The following is a 24467-nucleotide window of genomic DNA, read 5'->3' on the forward strand; positions in this document are numbered from 1 at the left end:
GCCAGAAACACCTGCCAGAAACACAGTAATACAGGGCCAGAAACACAGTAATAAGGGCCAGAAACACAGTAATACAGGGCCAGAAACACAGTAATACAGGGCCAGAAACACAGTAATACAGGGCCAGAAACACAGTAATACAGGGCCAGAAACACCTGCCAGAAACACAGTAATACAGGACCAGAAACACAGGGCCAGAAACACCTGCCAGAAACACAGTAATACAGGGCCAGAAACACAGTAATAAAGGGCCAGAAACACAGTAATACAGGGCCAGAAACACAGTAAAACACAGGGCCAGAAACACAGTAATACAGGGCCAGAAACACAGTAATACAGGGCCAGAAACACAGTAATACAGGGCCAGAAACACAGTAATACAGGGCCAGAAACACAGTAATAAGGGCCAGAAACACAGTAATACAGGGCCAGAAACACAGTAATACAGGGCCAGAAACACAGTAATACAGGGCCAGAAACACAGTAATACAGGGCCAGAACACAGTAATACAGGGCCAGAAACACAGTAATACAGGGCCAGAAACACAGTAATACAGGGCCAGAAACACAGTAATACAGGGCCAGAAACACAGTAATACAGGGCCAGAAACACAGTAATACAGGGCCAGAAACACAGTAATACAGGGCCAGAGAAACACAGTAATACAGGGCCAGAAACACAGGGCCAAAACACCTGCCAGAAACACAGTAATACAGGGCCAGAAACACAGTAATAAAGGGCCAGAAACACAGTAATAATACAGGGCCAGAAACACAGTAAAACACAGTAATACAGGGCCAGAAACACAGTAATACAGGGCCAGAAACACAGTAATACCAGAAACACAGTAATACAGGGCCAGAAACACAGTAATACAGGGCCAGAAACACAGTAATACAGGGCCAGAAACACAGTAATACAGGGCCAGAAACACAGTAATACAGGGCCAGAAACACAGTAATACAGGGCCAGAAACACAGTAATACAGGGCCAGAAACACAGTAATACAGGGCCAGAAACACAGTAATACAGGGCCAGAAACACAGTAATACAGGGCCAGAAACACAGTAATACAGGGCCAGAAACACAGTAATACAGGGCCAGAAACACAGTAATACAGGGCCAGAAACACAGTAATACAGGCCAGAAACACACAGAAACACAGTAATACAGGGCCAGAAACACAGTAATACAGGGCCAGAAACACAGTAATACAGGGCCAGAAACACAGTAATACAGGGCCAGAAACACAGTAATACAGGGCCAGAAACACAGTAATAAGGGCCAGAAACACAGTAATACAGGACCAGAAACACAGGGCCAGAAACACAGTAATACAGGACCAGAAACCAGAAACACAGTAATACAGGACCAGAAACACAGTAATACAGGGCCAGAAACACAGTAATACAGGGCCAGAAACACAGTAATACAGGGCCAGAAACACAGTAATACAGGGCCAGAAACACAGTAATACAGGGCCAGAAACACAGTAATACAGGGCCAGAAACACAGTAATACAGGGCCAGAAACACAGTAATACAGGGCCAGAAACACAGTAATACAGGGCCAGAAACACAGTAATACAGGGCCAGAAACACAGTAATACAGGGCCACAGTAATACAGGGCCAAAACACAGTAATACAGGGCCAGAAACAACACAGTAATACAGGGCCAGAAACACAGTAATACAGGGCCAGAAACACAGTAATACAGGGCCAGAAACACAGTAATACAGGGCCAGAAACACAGTAATAAAGGGCCAGAAACACAGTAATACAGGGCCAGAAACACAGTAATACAGGGCCAGAAACACAGTAATACAGGGCCAGAAACACAGTAATACAGGGCCAGAAACACAGTAATACAGGGCCAGAAACACAGTAATACAGGGCCAGAAACACAGTAATACAGGGCCAGAAACACAGTAATACAGGCCAGAAACACAGTAATACAGGCCAGAAACACAGTAATAAAGGGCCAGAAACACAGTACAGGGCCAGAAACACAGTAATACAGGGCCAGAAACACAGTAATACAGGGCCAGAAACACAGTAATACAGGGCCAGAAACACAGTAATACAGGGCCAGAAACACAGGGCCAGAAACACCTGCCAGAAACACAGTAATACAGGGCCAGAAACACAGTAATACAGGGCCAGAAACACAGTAATACAGGGCCAGAAACACAGTAATACAGGGCCAGAAACACAGTAATACAGGGCCAGAAACACAGGGCCAGAAACACCTGCCAGAAACACAGTAATACAGGGCCAGAAACACAGTAATAAAGGGCCAGAAACACAGTAATACAGGGCCAGAAACACAGTAATACAGGGCCAGAAACACAGTAATACAGGGCCAGAAACACAGTAATACAGGGCCAGAAACACAGTAATACAGGGCCAGAAACACAGGGCCAGAAACACAGTAAAACACAGGGCCAGAAACACAGTAATACAGCCAGAAACACAGTAATACAGGGCCAGAAACACAGTAATAAAGGGCCAGAAACACAGTAATACAGGGCCAGAAACACAGTAATACAGGGCCAGAAACACAGTAATACAGGGCCAGAAACACAGTAATACAGGGCCAGAAACACAGTAATACAGGGCCAGAAACACAGTAATACAGGGCCAGAAACACAGTAATACAGGGCCAGAAACACAGTAATACAGGGCCAGAAACACAGTAATACAGGGCCAGAAACACAGTAATACAGGGCCAGAAACACAGTAATACAGGGCCAGAAACACAGTAATACAGGGCCAGAAACACAGTAATACAGGGCCAGAAACACAGTAGTAATACAGGGCCAGAAACACAGAAACACAGTAATACAGGGCCAGAAACACAGGGCCAGAAACAGGGCCAGAAACACAGTAATACAGGGCCAGAAACACCTGCCAGAAACACAGTAATACAGGGCCAGAAACACAGTAATACAGGGCCAGAAACACAGTAATACAGGGCCAGAAACACAGTAATACAGGGCCAGAAACACAGTAATACAGGGCCAGAAACACAGTAATACAGGGCCAGAAACACAGTAATACAGGGCCAGAAACACAGTAATAAGGGCCAGAAACACAGTAGAAACACAGGGCCAGAAACACAGTAATACAGGACCAAAACACAGTAATACAGGGCCAGAAACACAGTAATACCAGAAACACAGGGCCAGAAACACCTGCCAGAAACACAGTAATACAGGACCAGAAACACAGGGCCAGAAAATACCTGCCAGAAACACAGTAATACAGGGCCAGAAACACAGTAATACAGGGCCAGAAACACAGTAATACAGGGCCAGAAACACAGTAATACAGGGCCAGAAACACACAGGGCCAGAAACACAGTAATAAAGGGCCAGAAACACAGTAATACAGGGCCAGAAACACAGTAATACAGGGCCAGAAACACAGTAATACAGGGCCAGAAACACAGTAATACAGGGCCAGAAACACAATAAAGGGCCAGAAACACAGGGCCAGAAACACAGTAATACAGGGCCAGAAACACAGTAATAACAGGGCCAGAAACACAGTAATACAGGGCCAGAAACACAGTAATAAAGGGCCAGAAACACAGTAATACAGGGCCAGAAACACAGTAATACAGGGCCAGAAACACAGTAATACCAGAAACACAGTAATACAGGGCCAGAAACACAGTAATACAGGGCCAGAAACACAGAAACACAGGGCCAGAAACACAGTAATACAGGGCCAGAAACACAGTAATACAGGGCCAGAAACACAGTAATACAGGGCCAGAAACACAGTAATACAGGGCCAGAAAACAGGGCCAGAAACACAGTAATACAGGGCCAGAAACACAGTAATACAGGGCCAGAAACACAGTAATACAGGGCCAGAAACACAGTAATACAGGGCCAGAAACACAGTAATACAGGGCCAGAAACACAGTAATACAGGGCCAGAAACACAGTAATACCAGAAACACAGGCCAGAAACACAGTAATACAGGGCCAGAAACACAGTAATACAGGGCCAGAAACACAGTAATACAGGGCCAGAAACACAGTAATACAGGGCCAGAAACACAGGCCAGAAACACAGTAATACAGGGCCAGAAACACAGTAATACAGGGCCAGAAACACAGTAATACAGGGCCAGAAACACAGTAATACAGGGCCAGAAACACAGTAATACAGGGCCAGAAACACAGTAATACAGGGCCAGAAACACAGTAATACAGGGCCAGAAACACAGTAATACAGGGCCAGAAACACAGTAATACAGGGCCAGAAACACAGTAATACAGGGCCAGAAACACAGTAATACAGGGCCAGAAACACAGTAATACAGGGCCAGAAACACAGTAATACAGGGCCAGAAACACAGTAATACAGGGCCAGAAACACAGTAATACAGGGCCAGAAACACAGTAATACAGGGCCAGAAACACAGTAATACAGGGCCAGAAACACAGTAATAAGGGCCAGAAACACAGTAATACAGGGCCAGGGTAATACCACAGTAATACAGAAACACCTGCCAGAAACACAGTAATACAGGGCCAGAAACACAGTAATACAGGGCCAGAAACACAGTAATACAGGGCCAGAAACACAGTAATACAGGGCCAGAAACACAGTAATACAGGGCCAGAAACACAGTAATACAGGGCCAGAAACACAGTAATACAGGGCCAGAAACACAGTAATACAGGGCCAGAAACACAGTAATACAGGGCCAGAAACACAGTAATACAGGGCCAGAAACACAGTAATACAGGGCCAGAAACACAGTAATACAGGGCCAGAAACACAGTAATACAGGGCCAGAAACACAGTAATACAGGGCCACAGAAACAGGGCCAGAAACACAGTAATACAGGGCCAGAAACACAGTAATACAGGGCCAGAAACACAGTAATACAGGGCCAGAAACACAGAAACACAGTAATACAGGGCCAGAAACACAGTAAACAGGGCCAGAAACACAGTAATACAGGGCCAGAAACACAGTAATACAGGGCCAGAAACACAGTAATACAGGGCCAGAAACACAGTAATACAGGGCCAGAAACACAGTAATACAGGGCCAGAAACACAGTAATAAGAAACACAGTAATACAGCCAGAAACACAGTAATACAGGGCCAGAAACACAGTAATACAGGGCCAGAAACACAGTAATACAGGGCCAGAAACACACAGTAATACAGGGCCAGAAACACAGTAATACAGGGCCAGAAACACAGTAATACAGGGCCAGAAACACAGTAATACAGGGCCAGAAACACAGTAATAGGGCCAGAAACACAGTAATACAGGGCCAGAAACAGTAATACAGGCCAGAAACACAGTAATACAGGGCCAGAAACACAGTAATACAGGGCCAGAAACACAGTAATACAGGGCCAGAAACACAGTAATACAGGGCCAGAAACACAGTAATACAGGGCCAGAAACACAGTAATACAGGGCCAGAAACACAGTAATACAGGGCCAGAAACACAGTAATAACAGGGCCAGAAACACAGTAATACAGGGCCAGAAACACAGTAATACAGGGCCAGAAACACAGTAATACAGGGCCAGAAACACAGTAATACAGGGCCAGAAACACAGTAATACAGGGCCAATACAGGGCCAGAAACACAGTAATACAGGGCCAGAAACACAGTAATACAGGGCCAAAACACAGTAATACAGGGCCAGAAACACAGGGCCAGAAACACAGTAATACAGGGCCAGAAACACAGTAATACAGGGCCAGAAACACAGTAATAAAGGGCCAGAAACACAGTAATACAGGGCCAGAAACACAGTAATACAGGGCCAGAAACACAGTAATAAAGGGCCAGAAACACAGTAATACAGGGCCAGAAACACAGTAATACAGGGCCAGAAACACAGTAATACAGGGCCAGAAACACAGGGCCAGAAACACAGTAATACAGGGCCAGAAACACAGTAATACAGGGCCAGAAACACAGTAATACAGGGCCAGAAACACAGTAATACAGGGCCAGAAACACAGTAATACAGGACCAGAAACACAGTAATACAGGGCCAGAAACACAGTAATACAGGGCCAGAAACACAGTAATACAGGGCCAGAAACACAGTAATACAGGAAACACAGTAGAAAAACACAGTAATACAGGGCCAGAAACACAGTAATACAGGGCCAGAAACACAGTAATACAGGGCCAGAAACACAGTAATACAGGGCCAGAAACACAGTAATACAGGGCCAGAAACACAGTAATACAGGGCCAGAAACACAGTAATACAGGGCCAGAAACACAGTAATACAGGGCCAGAAACACAGTAATACAGGGCCAGAAACACAGTAATACAGGGCCAGAAACACAGTAATACAGGGCCAGAAACACAGTAATACAGGGCCAGAAACACAGTAATACAGGGCCAGAAACACAGTAATACAGGGCCAGAAACACAGTAATACAGGGCCAGAAACACAGTAATACAGGGCCAGAAACACAGTAATACAGGGCCAGAAACACAGTAATACAGGGCCAGAAACACAGTAATACAGGGCCAGAAACACAGTAATACAGGGCCAGAAACACAGTAATAAAGGGCCAGAAACACAGTAATACAGGGCCAGAAACACAGTAATACAGGGCCAGAAACACAGTAATACAGGGCCAGAAACACAGTAATACAGGACCAGAAACACCAGGTAATACAGGGCCAGAAACACAGTAATACAGGGCCAGAAACACAGGGCCAGAAACACAGTAATACAGGGCCAGAAACACAGTAATAAAGGGCCAGAAACACAGTAGGGCCAGAAACACAGTAATACAGGGCCACAGAAACACCAGAAACACAGTAATACAGGGCCAGAAACACAGTAATACAGGGCCAAAACACAGTAATACAGGGCCAGAAACACAGTAATACAGGGCCAGAAACACAGTAATAAAGGGCCAGAAACACAGTAATACAGGGCCAGAAACACAGGGCCAGAAACACAGTAATACAGGGCCAGAAACACAGTAATACAGGGCCAGAAACACAGTAAACACAGGGCCAGAAACACAGTAATACAGGGCCAGAAACACAGTAATACAGGGCCAGAAACACAGTAATAAAGGGCCAGAAACACAGTAATACAGGGCCAGAAACACAGTAATACAGGGCCAGAAACACAGTAATACAGGGCCAGAAACACAGTAATACAGGGCCAGAAACACAGTAATACAGGGCCAGAAACACAGTAATACAGGGCCAGAAACACAGTAATACAGGGCCAGAAACACAGGGCCAGAAACACAGTAATACAGGGCCAGAAACACAGTAATACAGGGCCAGAAACACAGTAATACAGGGCCAGAAACACAGGGCCAGGGCCAGAAACACAGTAATACAGGACCAGAAACACAGTAATAGAAACACAGGCCAGAAACACAGTAATACAGGGCCAGAAACACAGTAATACAGGCCAGAAACACAGTAATACAGGACCAGAAACACAGGGCCAGAAACACAGTAATACAGGGCCAGAAACACAGTAATACAGGGCCAGAAACACAGTAATAAGGGCCAGAAACACAGTAATACAGGGCCAGAAACACAGTAATACAGGGCCAGAAACACAGTAATACAGGGCCAGAAACACAGTAATAATAGGGCCAGAAACACAGTAATAATACAGGGCCAGAAACACAGTAATACAGGGCCAGAAACACAGTAATACAGGGCCAGAAACACAGTAATACAGGGCCAGAAACACAGTAATACAGGGCCAGAAACACAGTAATACAGGGCCAGAAACACAGTAATACAGGGCCAGAAACACAGTAATACAGGGCCAGAAACACAGTAATACAGGGCCAGAAACACAGTAATACAGGGCCAGAAACACAGTAATAAAGGGCCAGAAACACAGTAATACAGGGCCAGAAACACAGTAATACAGGGCCAGAAACACAGTAATACAGGGCCAGAAACACAGTAATACAGGGCCAGAAACACAGTAATACAGGGCCAGAAACACAGTAAGGGCCAGACAACACAGGGCCAGAAACACAGAAACACAGTAATACAGGGCCAGAAACACAGTAATAAGGGCCAGAAACACAGTAATACAGGGCCAGAAACACAGTAATACAGGGCCAGAAACACAGTAATACAGGGCCAGAAACACAGTAATAAAGGGCCAGAAACACAGTAATACAGGGCCAGAAACACAGTAATACAGGGCCAGAAACACAGTAATACAGGGCCAGAAACACAGTAATACAGGGCCAGAAACACAGAAACACAGTAATACAGGGCCAGAAACACAGTAATACAGGGCCAGAAACACAGTAATAAAGGGCCAGAAACACAGTAATACAGGGCCAGAAACACAGTAATACAGGACCAGAAACACAGGGCCAGAAACACCTGCCAGAAACACAGTAATACAGGGCCAGAAACACAGTAATACAGGGCCAGAAACACAGTAATACAGGGCCAGAAACACAGTAATACAGGGCCAGAAACACAGTAATACAGGGCCAGAAACACAGTAATACAGGGCCAGAAACACAGTAATACAGGGCCAGAAACACAGGGCCAGAAACACAGGGCCAGAAACACATGCCAGAAACACAGTAATACAGGGCCAGAAACACAGTAATAAAGGGCCAGAAACACAGTAATACAGGGCCAGAAACACAGTAATACAGGGCCAGAAACACACCAGAAACACAAATACAGGGCCAGAAACACAGGGGCCAGAAACACAGTAATACAGGGCCAGAAACACAGTAATACAGGGCCAGAAACACAGTAATACAGGGCCAGAAACACAGTAATACAGGGCCAGAAACACAGTAATACAGGGCCAGAAACACAGTAATACAGGGCCAGAAACACAGTAATACAGGGGCCAGAAACACAGTAATACAGGGCCAGAAACACAGTAATACAGGGCCAGAAACACAGTAATACAGGGCCAGAAACACAGTAATACAGGGCCAGAAACACAGTAATACAGGGCCAGAAACACAGTAATACAGGGCCAGAAACACAGTAATACAGGGCCAGAAACACAGTAATAAAGGGCCAGAAACACAGGGCCAGAAACACAGTAATACAGGACCAGAAACACAGTAATACAGGGCCAGAAACATAGTAATACAGGGCCAGAAACACAGTAATACAGGGCCAGAAACACAGTAATAAAGGGCACAGAAACACAGTAATACAGGGCCAGAAACACAGTAATAAAGGGCCAGAAACACAGTAATACAGGGCCAGAAACACAGTAATACAGGGCCAGAAACACAGTAATAAGGGCCAGAAACACAGTAATACAGGGCCAGAAACACAGTAATACAGGGCCAGAAACACAGTAATACAGGGCCAGAAACACAGTAATACAGGGCCAGAAACACAGTAATACAGGGGGCCAGAAACACAGTAATACAGGGCCAGAAACACAGTAATACAGGGCCAGAAACACAGTAATACAGGGCCAGAAACACAGTAATACAGGGCCAGAAACACAGTAATACAGGGCCAGAAACACAGTAATACAGGGCCAGAAACACAGTAATACAGGGCCAGAAACACAGTAATACAGGGCCAGAAACACAGTAATACAGGGCCAGAAACACAGTAATACAGGGCCAGAAACACAGTAATACAGGGCCAGAAACACAGTAATACAGGGAAACACAGTAAACACAGTAATAAAGGGCCAGAAACACAGTAATACAGGGCCAGAAACACAGTAATAAGGGCCAGAAACACAGTAATACAGGGCCAGAAACACAGTAATACAGGGCCAGAAACACAGAAACACAGTAGTAATACAGGGCCAGAAACACAGTAATACAGGGCCAGAAACACAGTAATACAGGGCCAGAAACACAGTAATACAGGGCCAGAAACACAGTAATACAGGGCCAGAAACACAGTAATACAGGGCCAGAAACACAGTAATACAGGGCCAGAAACACAGTAATACAGGGCCAGAAACACAGTAGTAATACAGGGCCAGAAACACAGTAATACAGGGCCAGAAACACAGTAATACAGGGCCAGAAACACAGTAATACAGGGCCAGAAACACAGTAATAAAGGGCCAGAAACACAGTAATACAGGGCCAGAAACACAGTAATACAGGGCCAGAAACACAGTAATACAGGGCCAGAAACACAGTAATACAGGGCCAGAAACACAGTAATACAGGGCCAGAAACACAGTAATACAGGGCCAGAAACACAGTAATACAGGGCCAGAAACACAGTAATACAGGGCCAGAAACACAGTAATAAAGGGCCAGAAACACAGTAATACAGGGCCAGAAACACAGTAATACAGGGCCAGAAACACAGGGCCAGAAACACAGTAATACAGGGCCAGAAACACAGTAATAAAGGGCCAGAAACACACAGTAGAAACACAGTAATACAGGGCCAGAAACACAGTAATAACAGGGCCAGAAACACAGTAATACAGGGCCAGAAACACAGTAATACAGGGCCAGAAACACAGTAATACAGGGCCAGAAACACAGTAATACAGGGCCAGAAACACAGTAATACAGGGCCAGAAACACAGTAATACAGGGCCAGAAACACAGTAATACAGGGCCAGAAACACAGTAATACAGGGCCAGAAACACAGTAATACAGGGCCAGAAACACAGTAATACAGGGCCAGAAACACAGTAATACAGGGCCAGAAACACAGTAGAAACACAGTACAGGGCCAGAAACACAGTAATACAGGGCCAGAAACACAGTAATACCAGAAACACAGTAATACAGGGCCAGAAAGAAACACAGTAATACAGGGCCAGAAACACAGTAATACAGGGCAGAAACACAGTAATACAGGACCAGAAACACAGTAATACAGGGCCAGAAACACAGTAATACAGGGCCAGAAACACAGTAATACAGGGCCAGAAACACAGTAATACAGGGCCAGAAACACAGTAATACAGGGCCAGAAACACAGTAATACAGGGCCAGAAACACAGTAATACAGGGCCAGAAACACAGTAATAAAGGGCCAGAAACACAGTAATACCAGGGCCAGAAACACAGTAATACAGGGCCAGAAACACAGTAATACAGGGCCAGAAACACAGGGCCAGAAACACAGTAATACAGGGCCAGAAACACAGTAATAAAGGGCCAGAAACACAGTAATACAGGGCCAGAAACACAGTAATACAGGGCCAGAAACACAGTAATACAGGGCCAGAAACACAGTAATACAGGGCCAGAAACACAGTAATACAGGGCCAGAAACACAGTAATACAGGGCCAGAAACACAGTAATACAGGGCCAGAAACACAGTAATACAGGGCCAGAAACACAGTAATACAGGGCCAGAAACACAGTAATACAGGGCCAGAAACACAGTAATACAGGGCCAGAAACACAGTAATACAGGGCCAGAAACACAGTAATACAGGGCCAGAAACACAGTAATACAGGGCCAGAAACACAGTAATACAGGGCCAGAAACACAGTAATACAGGGCCAGAAACACAGTAATACAGGGTAATACAGGGCCAGAAACACAGTAATACCAGAAACACAGTAATACAGGGCCAGAAACACAGTAATACAGGGCCAGAAACACCAGTAATACAGGGCCAGAAACACAGTAATACAGGGCCAGAAACACAGTAATACAGGGCCAGAAACACAGTAATACAGGGCCAGAAACACAGTAATACAGGGCCAGAAACACAGTAATACAGGGCCAGAAACACAGTAATACAGGGCCAGAAACACAGTAATACAGGGCCAGAAACACAGTAATACAGGGCCAGAAACACAGGCCAGAAACACAGTAATACAGGGCCAGAAACACAGTAATACAGGGCCAGAAACACAGTAATACAGGGCCAGAAACACAGTAATACAGGGCCAGAAACACAGGCCAGAAACACAGTAATACAGGGCCAGAAACACAGTAATAATAGGGCCAGAAACACAGTAATACAGGGCCAGAAACACAGTAATACAGGGCCAGAAACACAGTAATACAGGGCCAGAAACACAGTAATACAGGGCCAGAAACACAGTAATACAGGGCCAGAAACACAGTAATACAGGGCCAGAAACACAGTAATACAGGACCAGAAACAGGGCAGTAATACAGGGCCAGAAACACAGTAATACAGGGCCAGAAACACAGCCAGAAACACAGTAATACAGGGCCAGAAACACAGTAAACACACAGTAATACAGGGCCAGAAACACAGTAATACAGGGCCAGAAACACAGTAATACAGGGCCAGAAACACAGTAATACAGGGCCAGAAACACAGGGCCAATACAGGGCCAGAAACACAGTAATACAGGGCCAGAAACACAGGGCCAGAAACACAGGGCCAGAAACACAGTAATACAGGGCCAGAAACACAGTAATACAGGGCCAGAAACACAGTAATACAGGGCCAGAAACACAGTAATACAGGGCCAGAAACACAGGGCCAGAAACACAGTAATACAGGGCCAGAAACACAGTAATACAGGGCCAAAACCAGAAACACAGGGCCAGAAACACCTGGAAACCAGAAACACAGTAGAAACACACAGGGCCAGAAACACAGTAATACAGGGCCAGAAACACAGTAATACAGGGCCAGGGCCAGAAACACAGAAACACAGTAATAAAGGGCCAGAAACACAGTAATACAGGGCCAGAAACACAGTAATACAGGGCCAGAAACACAGTAATACAGGGCCAGAAACACAGTAATACAGGGCCAGAAACACAGTAATACAGGGCCAGAAACACAGTAATACAGGGCCAGAAACACAGTAATACAGGGCCAGAAACACAGTAATACAGGGCCAGAAACACAGTAATACAGGGCCAGAAACACAGTAATACAGGGCCAGAAACACAGTAATACAGGGCCAGAAACACAGTAATACAGGGCCAGAAACACAGTAATACAGGGCCAGAAACACAGGGGCCAGAAACACAGTAATACAGGACCAGAAACACAGTAATACAGGGCCAGAAACACAGTAATACAGGGCCAGAAACACAGTAATACAGGAACCAGAAACACAGGGCCAAAACACCTGCCAGAAACACAGTAATACAGGGCCAGAAACACAGTAATAAAGGGCCAGAAACACAGTAATACAGGGCCAGAAACACAGTAATACAGGGCCAGAAACACAGTAATAAAGGGCCAGAAACACAGTAATACAGGGCCAGAAACACAGTAAACAGGGCCAGAAACACAGTAATACAGGGCCAGAAACACAGTAACAGGGCCAGAAACACAGTAATACAGGGCCAGAAACACAGTAATACAGGGCCAGAAACACAGTAATACAGGGCCAGAAACACAGTAATACAGGGCCAGAAACACAGTAATACAGGGCCAGAAACACAGTAATACAGGGCCAGAAACACAGTAGAAACACAGTACAGGGCCAGAAACACAGTAATACAGGGCCAGAAACACAGTAATACAGGACACAGAAACAGGACCAGTAATACAGGGCCAGAAACACAGTAATACAGGGCCAGAAACACAGTAATACAGGGCCAGAAACACAGTAATACAGGGCCAGAAACACAGAAACACAGTAATACAGGGCCAGAAACACAGAAACACAGTAATACAGGGCCAGAAACACAGTAATACAGGGCCAGAAACACAGTAATACAGGGCCAGAAACACAGTAATACAGGGCCAGAAACACAGTAATACAGGGCCAGAAACACAGTAATACAGGGCCAGAAACACAGTAATACAGGGCCAGAAACACAGGGACCAGAAACACAGTAATACAGGGCCAGAAACACAGTAATACAGGGCCAGAAACACAGTAGTAATACAGGGCCAGAAACACAGGGCCAGAAACACAGAAACACAGTAATACAGGGCCAGAAACACAGTAATACAGGGAAACACAGAAACAGTAATACAGGACCAGAAACACAGTAATACAGGGCCAGAAACACAGTAATACAGGGCCAGAAACACAGTAATACACAGGGCCAGAAACACAGTAATACAGGGCCAGAAACACAGTAATACAGGGCCAGAAACACACCAGAAACACAGTAATACAGGGCCAGAAACACAGGGCCAATACAGGGCCAGAAACACAGTAATACAGGGCCAGAAACACAGTAATACAGGGCCAGAAACACAGTAATACAGGGCCAGAAACACAGTAATACAGGGCCAGAAACACAGTAATACAGGACCAGAAACACAGTAATACAGGGCCAGAAACACCAGAAACACAGTAATACAGGGCCAGAAACACAGTAATACAGGGCCAGAAACACAGTAATACAGGGCCAGAAACACAGTAATACAGGGCCAGAAACACAGTAATACAGGGCCAGAAACACAGTAATACAGGGGGCCAGAAACACAGTAATACAGGGCCAGAAACACAGTAATACAGGGCCAGAAACACAGTAATACAGGGCCAGAAACACAGTAATACAGGGCCAGAAACAGGGCCAGAAACACAGTAATACAGGGCCAGAAACACAGTAATACAGGGCCAGAAACACAGTAATAAAGGGCACAGTAATACAGGGCCAGAAACACAGTAATACAGGGCCAGAAACACAGTAAAGAAACACAGTAATACAGGGCCAGAAACACAGTAATACAGGGCCAGAAACACAGTAATACAGGGCCAGAAACACAGTAATAAAGGGCCAGAAACACAGTAATACAGGGCCAGAAACACAGTAATACCAGAAACACAGGCCAGAAACACAGTAATACAGGGCCAGAAACACAGTAATACAGGGCCAGAAACACAGAAACAGGGCCAGAAACACAGTAATACAGGGCCAGAAACACAGTAATACAGGGCCAGAAACACAGTAGAAACACAGTAATACAGGGCCAGAAACACAGTAATACAGGGCCAGAAACACAGTAATACAGGGCCAGAAACACAGTAATACAGGGCCAGAAACACAGTAATACAGGGCCAGAAACACAGTAATACAGGGCCAGAAACACAGTAATACAGGGCCAGAAACACAGTAATACAGGGCCAGAAACACAGTAATACAGGACCAGGGCCAGTAATACAGGGCCAGAAACACAGTAATACAGGGCCAGAAACACAGTAAACACCAGAAACACAGTAATACAGGGCCAGAAACACAGTAATACAGGGCCAGAAACACAGTAATACAGGGCCAGAAACACAGTAATACAGGGCCAGAAACACAGTAATACAGGGCCAGAAACACAGTAATACAGGGCCAGAAACACAGTAATACAGGGCCAGAAACACAGTAATAAAGGGCCAGAAACACAGGGCCAGAAACACAGTAATACAGGGCCAGAAACACAGTAATACAGGGCCAGAAACACAGTAATACAGGACCAGAAACACAGGGCCAGAAACACCTGCCAGAAACACAGTAATACAGGGCCAGAAACACAGTAATACAGGGCCAGAAACACAGTAATACAGGGCCAGAAACACAGTAATACAGGGCCAGAAACACAGTAATACAGGGCCAGAAACACAGTAATACAGGGCCAGAAACACAGTAATACAGGGCCAGAAACACAGTAATACAGGGCCAGAAACACAGTAATACAGGGCCAGAAACACAGTAATACAGGACCAGGGGCCCAGAAACACAGTAATACAGGGCCAGAAACACAGTAATACAGGGCCAGAAACACAGTAATACAGGGCCAGAAACACAGTAATAAAGGGCCAGAAACACACAGTAATAAAGGGCCAGAAACACAGTTATACAGGGCCAGAAACACAGTAATACAGGGCCAAAAACACAGTAATACAGGGCCAGAAACACAGTAATACAGGGCCAGAAACACAGTAATACAGGGCCAGAAACACAGTAATACAGGGCCAGAAACACAGTAATACAGGGCCACACAGTAATACAGGGCCAGAAACACAGTAATACAGGGCCAGAAACACAGTAATACAGGACCAGAAACACAGTAATACAGGGCCAGAAACACAGTAATACAGGGCCAGAAACACAGTAATACAGGGCCAGAAACACAGTAATACAGGGCCAGAAACACAGTAATACAGGGCCAGAAACACAGTAATACAGGGCCAGAAACACAGTAATACAGGGAAACACAGTAAACCAGAAACACAGTAATACAGGGCCAGAAACACACAGGGCCAGAAACACAGTAATACAGGGCCAGAAACACAGTAATACAGGGCCAGAAACACAGTAATACAGGGCCAGAAACACAGTAATACAGGGCCAGAAACACAGTAATACAGGGCCAGAAACACAGTAATACAGGGCCAGAAACACAGTAATACAGGGCCAGAAACACAGTAATACAGGGCCAAAACACAGTAATACAGGGCCAGAAACACAGTAATACAGGGCCAGAAACACAGTAATACAGGGCCAGAAACACAGTAATACAGGGCCAGAAACACAGTAATAAAGGGCCAGAAACACAGTAATACAGGGCCAGAAACACAGTAATACAGGGCCAGAAACACAGTAATACAGGGCCAGAAACACAGTAATACAGGGCCAGAAACACAGTAATACAGGGCCAGAAACACAGTAATACAGGGCCAGAAACACAGAAACACAGTAATACAGGCCAGAAACACAGTAATAAAGGGCCAGAAACACAGTAATACAGGGCCAGAAACACAGTAATACAGGGCCAGAAACACAGTAATACAGGGCCAGAAACACAGTAATACAGGGCCAGAAACACAGTAATACAGGGCCAGAAACACAGTAATACAGGGCCAGAAACACAGTAATACAGGGCCAGAAACACAGGGCCAGAAACACAGTAATACAGGACCAGAAACAGGGCCAGAAACACAGTACAGGGCCAGAAACACAGTAATACAGGGCCAGAAACACAGTAATACAGCCAGAAACACAGTAATACAGGGCCAGAAACACAGTAATACAGGGCCAGAAACACAGTAATACAGGGCCAGAAACACAGTAATAAGGGCCAGAAACACAGTAATACAGGGCCAGAAACACAGTAATACAGGGCCAGAAACACACAGTAATAAAGGGAAACCAGAAACACAGTAATACAGGGCCAGAAACACAGTAATACAGGGCCAGAAACACAGTAATACAGGGCCAGAAACACAGTAATACAGGGCCATACAGGGCCAGAAACACAGTAATACAGGGCCAGAAACACAGTAATACAGGGCCAGAAACACAGTAATACAGGGCCAGAAACACAGTAATACAGGGCCAGAAACACAGTAATACAGGGCCAGAAACACAGTAATACAGGGCCAGAAACACAGTAATACAGGGCCAGAAACACAGTAATACAGGGCCAGAAACACAGTAATACAGGGCCAGAAACACAGTAATACAGGGCCAGAAACACAGTAATAATACAGGGCCAGAAACACAGGGCCAGAAACACAGTAATACAGGGCCAGAAACACAGTAATACAGGGCCAGAAACACAGTAATACAGGGCCAGAAACACAGTAATACAGGGCCAGAAACACAGTAATACAGGGCCAGAAACACAGTAATACAGGGCCAGAAACACAGTAATACAGGGCCAGAAACACAGTAATAAAGGGCCAGAAACACAGTAATACAGGGCAGAAACACAGTAATACAGGGCCAGAAACACAGTAATACAGGGCCAGAAACACAGTAATACAGGGCCAGAAACACAGTAATACAGGGCCAGAAACACAGTAATACAGGGCCAGAAACACAGTAATACAGGGCCAGAAACACAGTAATACAGGGCCAGGGCCAGAAACACAGTAATAAGGGCCAGAAACACAATACAGGGCCAGTAAGAAACACAGTAATACAGGGCCAGAAACACAGTAATACAGGGCCAGAAACACAGTAATACAGGGCCAGAAACACAGTAATACAGGGCCAGAAACACAGTAATACAGGGCCAGAAACACAGTAATAAAGGGCCAGAAACACAGTAATACAGGGCCAGAAACACAGTAATACAGGGCCAGTAATACAGGGCCAGAAACACACCTGCCAGAAACACAGTAATACAGGACCAGAAACACAGGGCCAGAAACACCTGCCAGAAACACAGTAATACCAGAAACACAGTAATACAGGGCCAGAAACACAGTAAAACAGGGCCAGAAACACAGTAATACAGGGCCAGAAACACAGTAATACAGGGCCAGAAACACAGGGCCAGAAACACAGGGCCAGAAACACAGTAATACAGGGCCAGAAACACAGTAATACAGGGCCAGAAACACAGTAATACAGGGCCAGAAACACAGTAATAATAGGGCCAGAAACACAGTAATAAAGGGCCAGAAACACAGTAATACAGGGCCAGAAACACAGTAATACAGGGCCAGAAACACAGTAATACAGGAAACACAGTAATAAAGGGCCAGAAACACAGTAATACAGGGGGCCAGAAACACAGTAATACAGGGCCAGAAACACAGTAATACAGGGCCAGAAACACAGTAATACAGGGCCAGAAACACAGTAATACAGGGCCAGAAACACAGTAATACAGGGCCAGAAACACAGTAATACAGGGCCAGAAACACAGTAATACAGGACCAGAAACATAGTAATACAGGGCCAGAAACACAGTAATACAGGGCCAGAAACACAGTAATACAGGGCCAGAAACACAGTAATACAGGGCCAGAAACACAGTAATACAGGGCCAGAAACACAGTAATAAAGGGCCAGAAACACAGTAATACAGGGCCAGAAACACAGTAATAAAGGGCCAGAAACACAGTAATACAGGGCCAGAAACACAGTAATACAGGGCCAGAAACACAGTAATACAGGGCCAGAAACACAGTAATACAGGGCCAGAAACACAGTAATACAGGACCAGAAACACAGGGCCAGAAACACCTGCCAGAAACACAGTAATACAGGGCCAGAAACACAGTAATACAGGGCCAGAAACACAGTAATACAGGGCCAGAAACACAGTAATACAGGGCCAGAAACACAGTAATAAAGGGCCAGAAACACAGAAACACAGGGCCAGAAACACAGTAATACAGGGCCAGAAACACAGTAATACAGGGCCAGAAACACAGTAATACAGGGCCAGAAACACAGTAATACAGGGCCAGAAACACAGTAATACAGGGCCAGAAACACAGTAATACAGGGCCAGAAACACAGTAATAAAGGGCCAGAAACACAGTAATACAGGACCAGAAAAACACAGTAATACAGGGCCAGAAACACAGTAATACAGGGCCAGAAACACAGTAATACAGGGCCAGAAACACAGTAATACAGGGCCAGAAACACAGTAATACAGGGCCAGAAACACAGTAATACAGGGCCAGAAACACAGTAATACAGGGCCAGAAACACAGTAATACAGGGCCAGAAACACAGTAATACAGGACCAGAAACATAGTAATACAGGGCCAGAAACACAGTAATACAGGGCCAGAAACACAGTAATACAGGGCCAGAAACAGGGCCAGAAACACAGTAATACAGGGCCAGAAACACAGTAATACAGGGCCAGAAACACAGTAATACAGGGCCAGAAACACAGTAATACAGGGCCAGAAACACAGTAATACAGGGCCAGAAACACAGTAATACAGGGCCAGAAACACAGTAATACCAGAAACACAGTGGCCAGAAACACAGTAATACAGGGCCAGAAACACAGGGCCAGATACAGGGCCAGAAACACAGTAATACAGGGCCAGAAACACAGTAATACAGGGCCAGAAACACAGTAATACAGGGCCAGAAACACAGTAATACAGGGCCAGAAACACAGTAATACAGGGCCAGAAACACAGTAATACAGGGCCAGAAACACAGTAATACAGGGCCAGAAACACAGTAATAAAGGGCCAGAAACACAGTAATACAGGGCCAGAAACACAGTAATACAGGGCCAGAAACACAGTAAACAGAAACCAGAATACACACACAGTAATAACCAGAAACACAGTAATACAGGACCAGAAACACAGGGCCAGAAACACAGTAATACAGGGCCAGAAACACAGTAATACAGGGCCAGAAACACAGTAATACAGGGCCAGAAACACAGTAATACAGGGCCAGAAACACAGTAATACAGGGCCAGAAACACATGGCCAGAAACACAGTAATACAGGGCCAGAAACACAGTAATACAGGGCCAGAAACACAGTAATACAGGGCCAGAAACACAGTAATACAGGGCCAGAAACACAGTAATAAAGGGCCAGAAACCAGGGCCAACACAGTAATACAGGGCCAGAAACACAGTAATAAAGGGCCAGAAACACAGGGCCAGAAACACAGTAATACAGGGCCAGAAACACAGTAATACAGGGCCAGAAACACAGTAATACAGGGCCAGAAACACAGTAATACAGGGCCAGAAACACAGGCCAGAAACACCTAGAAACACAGTAATACAGGGCCAGAAACACAGTAATAAAGGGCCAGAAACACAGTAATACAGGGCCAGAAACACAGTAATAAACAGGGCAGGGCCAGAAACACAGTAATACAGGGCCAGAAACACAGGGCCAGAAACACCTGCCAGAAACACAGTACTACAGGGCCAGAAACACAGTAATACAGGGCCAGAAACACAGTAATACAGGGCCAGAAACACAGGGCCAGAAACACCTGCCAGCAACACAGTACTACAGGGCCAGAAACACAGTAATAAAGGGCCAGAAACACAGGGCCAGAAACACCTGCCAGAAACACAGTAATACAGGACCAGAAACACAGTAATACAGGGCCAGAAACACAGTAATAAAGGGCCAGAAACACAGTAATACAGGGCCAGAAACACAGGGCCAGAAACACAGTAATACAGGGCCAGAAACACAGTAATACAGGGCCAGAAACACAGTAATACAGGGCCAGAAACACAGTAATAAAGGGCCAGAAACACAGTAATACAGGGCCAGAAACACAGTAATACAGGGCCAGAAACACAGTAATAAAGGGCCAGAAACACAGTAATACAGGGCCAGAAACACAGTAATACAGGACCAGAAACACAGTAAATACAGGGCCAGAAACACAGTAATACAGGGCCAGAAACACAGTAATACAGGGCCAGAAACACAGTAATACAGGGCCAGAAACACAGTAATACAGGGCCAGAAACACAGTAATACAGGGCCAGAAACACAGTAATACAGGACCAGAAACATAGTAATACAGGGCCAGAAACACAGTAATACAGGGCCAGAAACACAGTAATACAGGGCCAGAAACACAGTAATACAGGGCCAGAAACACAGTAATACAGGGCCAGAAACACCTGAGAACACAGTAATACAGGGCCAGAAACACAGTAATACAGGACCAGAAACACAGTAATACAGGGCCAGAAACACAGTAATACAGGGCCAGAAACACAGTAGAAACACAGTAATAGAAACACAGTAATACAGGGCCAGAAACACAGTAATACAGGGCCAGAAACACAGTAATAAAGGGCCAGAAACACAGTAATAAAGAAACACAGGCCAGAAACACAGTAATAAGGGCCAGAAACACAGTTATACAGGGCCAGAAACACAGTAATACAGGGCCAGAAACACAGTAATACAGGGCCAGAAACACAGTAATACAGGGCCAGAAACACAGTAATACAGGGCCAGAAACACAGTAATACAGGGCCAGAAACACAGTAATAAAGGGCCAGAAACACAGTAATAAAGGGCCAGAAACACAGTAATACAGGGCCAGAAACACAGTAATACAGGGCCAGAAACACAGTAATACAGGGCCAGAAACACAGTAATACAGGGCCAGAAACACAGTAATACAGGGCCAGAAACACAGTAATACAGGGCCAGAAACACATGGCCAGAAACACAGTAATACAGGACCAGAAACACAGGGCCAGAAACACCTGCCAGAAACACAGTAATACAGGACCAGAAACACAGGGCCAGAAACACCTGCCAGAAACACAGTAATACAGGGCCAGAAACACAGTAATAAAGGGCCAGAAACACAGTAATACAGGGCCAGAAACACAGTAATACAGGGCCAGAAACACAGTAGAAACAGTAATACAGGGCCAGAAACACAGTAATACAGGGCCAGAAACACAGTAATACAGGGCCAGAAACACAGTAATACAGGGCCAGAAACACAGGGCCAGAAACACCTACCAGAAACACAGTAATACAGGGCCAGAAACACAGTAATAAAGGTCCAGAAACACAGGGCCAGAAACACAGTAATACAGGACCAGAAACACAGGGCCAGAAACACCTGCCAGAAACACAGTAATACAGGACCAGAAACACAGGGCCAGAAACACCTGCCAGAAACACAGTAATACAGGGCCAGAAACACAGTAATAAAGGGCCAGAAACACAGTAATACAGGGCCAGAAACACAGTAATACAGGGCCAGAAACACAGTAATACAGGGCCAGAAACACAGAAACACAGTACAGGGCCAGAAACACAGTAATACAGGGCCAGAAACACAGTAAGAAACAGTAATACAGGGCCAGAAACACAGGGCCAGAAACACCTGCCAGAAACACAGTAATACAGGGCCAGAAACACAGTAATAAAGGGCCAGAAACACAGGGCCAGAAACACAGTAATACAGGACCAGAAACACAGGGCCAGAAACACCTGCCAGAAACACAGTAATACAGGACCAGAAACACAGGGCCAGAAACACCTGCCAGAAACACAGTAATACAGGGCCAGAAACACAGTAATAAAGGGCCAGAAACACAGTAATACAGGGCCAGAAACACAGTAATAAAGGGCCAGAAACACAGTAATAAAGGGCCAGAAACACAGTAATACAGGGCCAGAAACACAGTAATACAGGGCCAGAAACACAGTAATACAGGGCCAGAAACACAGTAATACAGGGCCAGAAACACAGTAATAAAGGCCAGAAACACAGGACCAGAAACACAGTAATACAGGGCCAGAAACACAGTAATACAAAGCCAGAAACACAGTAATACAGGACCAGAAACACAGGGCCAGAAACACCTGCCAGAAACACAGTAATACAGGGCCAGAAACACAGTAATAAAGGGCCAGAAACACAGTAATACAGGGCCAGAAACACAGTAATACAGGGCCAGAAACACAGTAATACAGGGCCAGAAACACAGTAATACAGGGCCAGAAACACAGTAATACAGGGCCAGAAACACAGTAATACAGGGCCAGAAACACAGTAATACAGGCCAGAAACACAGTAATACCCAGAAACACAGTAATACAGGGCCAGAAACACAGTAATAAAGGTCCAGAAACACAGGGCCAGAAACACAGTAATACAGGACCAGAAACACAGGGCCAGAAACACCTGCCAGAAACACAGTAATACAGGACCAGAAACACAGGGCCAGAAACACCTGCCAGAAACACAGTAATACAGGGCCAGAAACACAGTAATAAAGGGCCAGAAACACAGTAATACAGGGCCAGAAACACAGTAATACAGGGCCAGAAACACAGTAATACAGGGCCAGAAACACAGTAATACAGGGCCAGAAACACAGTAATACAGGGCCAGAAACACAGTAATACAGGGCCAGAAACACAGGGCCAGAAACACCTGCCAGAAACACAGTAATACAGGGCCAGAAACACAGTAATAAAGGGCCAGAAACACAGGGCCAGAAACACAGTAATACAGGACCAGAAACACAGGGCCAGAAACACCTGCCAGAAACACAGTAATACAGGACCAGAAACACAGGGCCAGAAACACCTGCCAGAAACACAGTAATAAAGGGCCAGAAACACAGTAATACAGGGCCAGAAACACAGTAATACAGGGCCAGAAACACAGTAATAAAGGGCCAGAAACACAGTAATAAAGGGCCAGAAACACAGTAATACAGGGCCAGAAACACAGTAATACAGGGCCAGAAACACAGTAATACAGGGCCAGAAACACAGTAATACCAGAAACACAGGGGCCAGAAACACAGTAATACAGGACCAGAAACACAGTAATACAGGGCCAGAAACACAGTAATACAGGGCCAGAAACACAGTAATAAAGGGCCAGAAACACAGTAATAAAGGGCCAGAAACACAGTAATACAGGACCAGAAACACAGTAATACAGGGCCAGAAACACAGTAATACAGGGCCAGAAACACAGTAATAAAGGGCCAGAAACACAATAATAAAGGGCCAGAAACACAGTAATACAGGGCCAGAAACACAGTAATACAGGACCAGAAACACAGTAATACAGGGCCAGAAACACAGTAATACAGGGCCAGAAACACCTGCCAGAAACACAGTAATACAGGGCCAGAAACACAGTAATAAGGGCCAGAAACACAGTAATACAGGGCCAGAAACACAGTAATACAGGGCCAGAAACACAGTAATACAGGGCCAGAAACACAGTAATACAGGGCCAGAAACACAGGGCCAGAAACACCTGCCAGAAACACAGTAATACAGGGCCAGAAACACAGTAATAAAGGTCCAGAAACACAGGGCCAGAAACACAGTAATA

Source organism: Oncorhynchus gorbuscha, linkage group LG11 (genome assembly GCF_021184085.1).
Source record: "Oncorhynchus gorbuscha isolate QuinsamMale2020 ecotype Even-year linkage group LG11, OgorEven_v1.0, whole genome shotgun sequence".
In the NCBI taxonomy this organism is placed as follows: domain Eukaryota; kingdom Metazoa; phylum Chordata; class Actinopteri; order Salmoniformes; family Salmonidae; genus Oncorhynchus; species Oncorhynchus gorbuscha.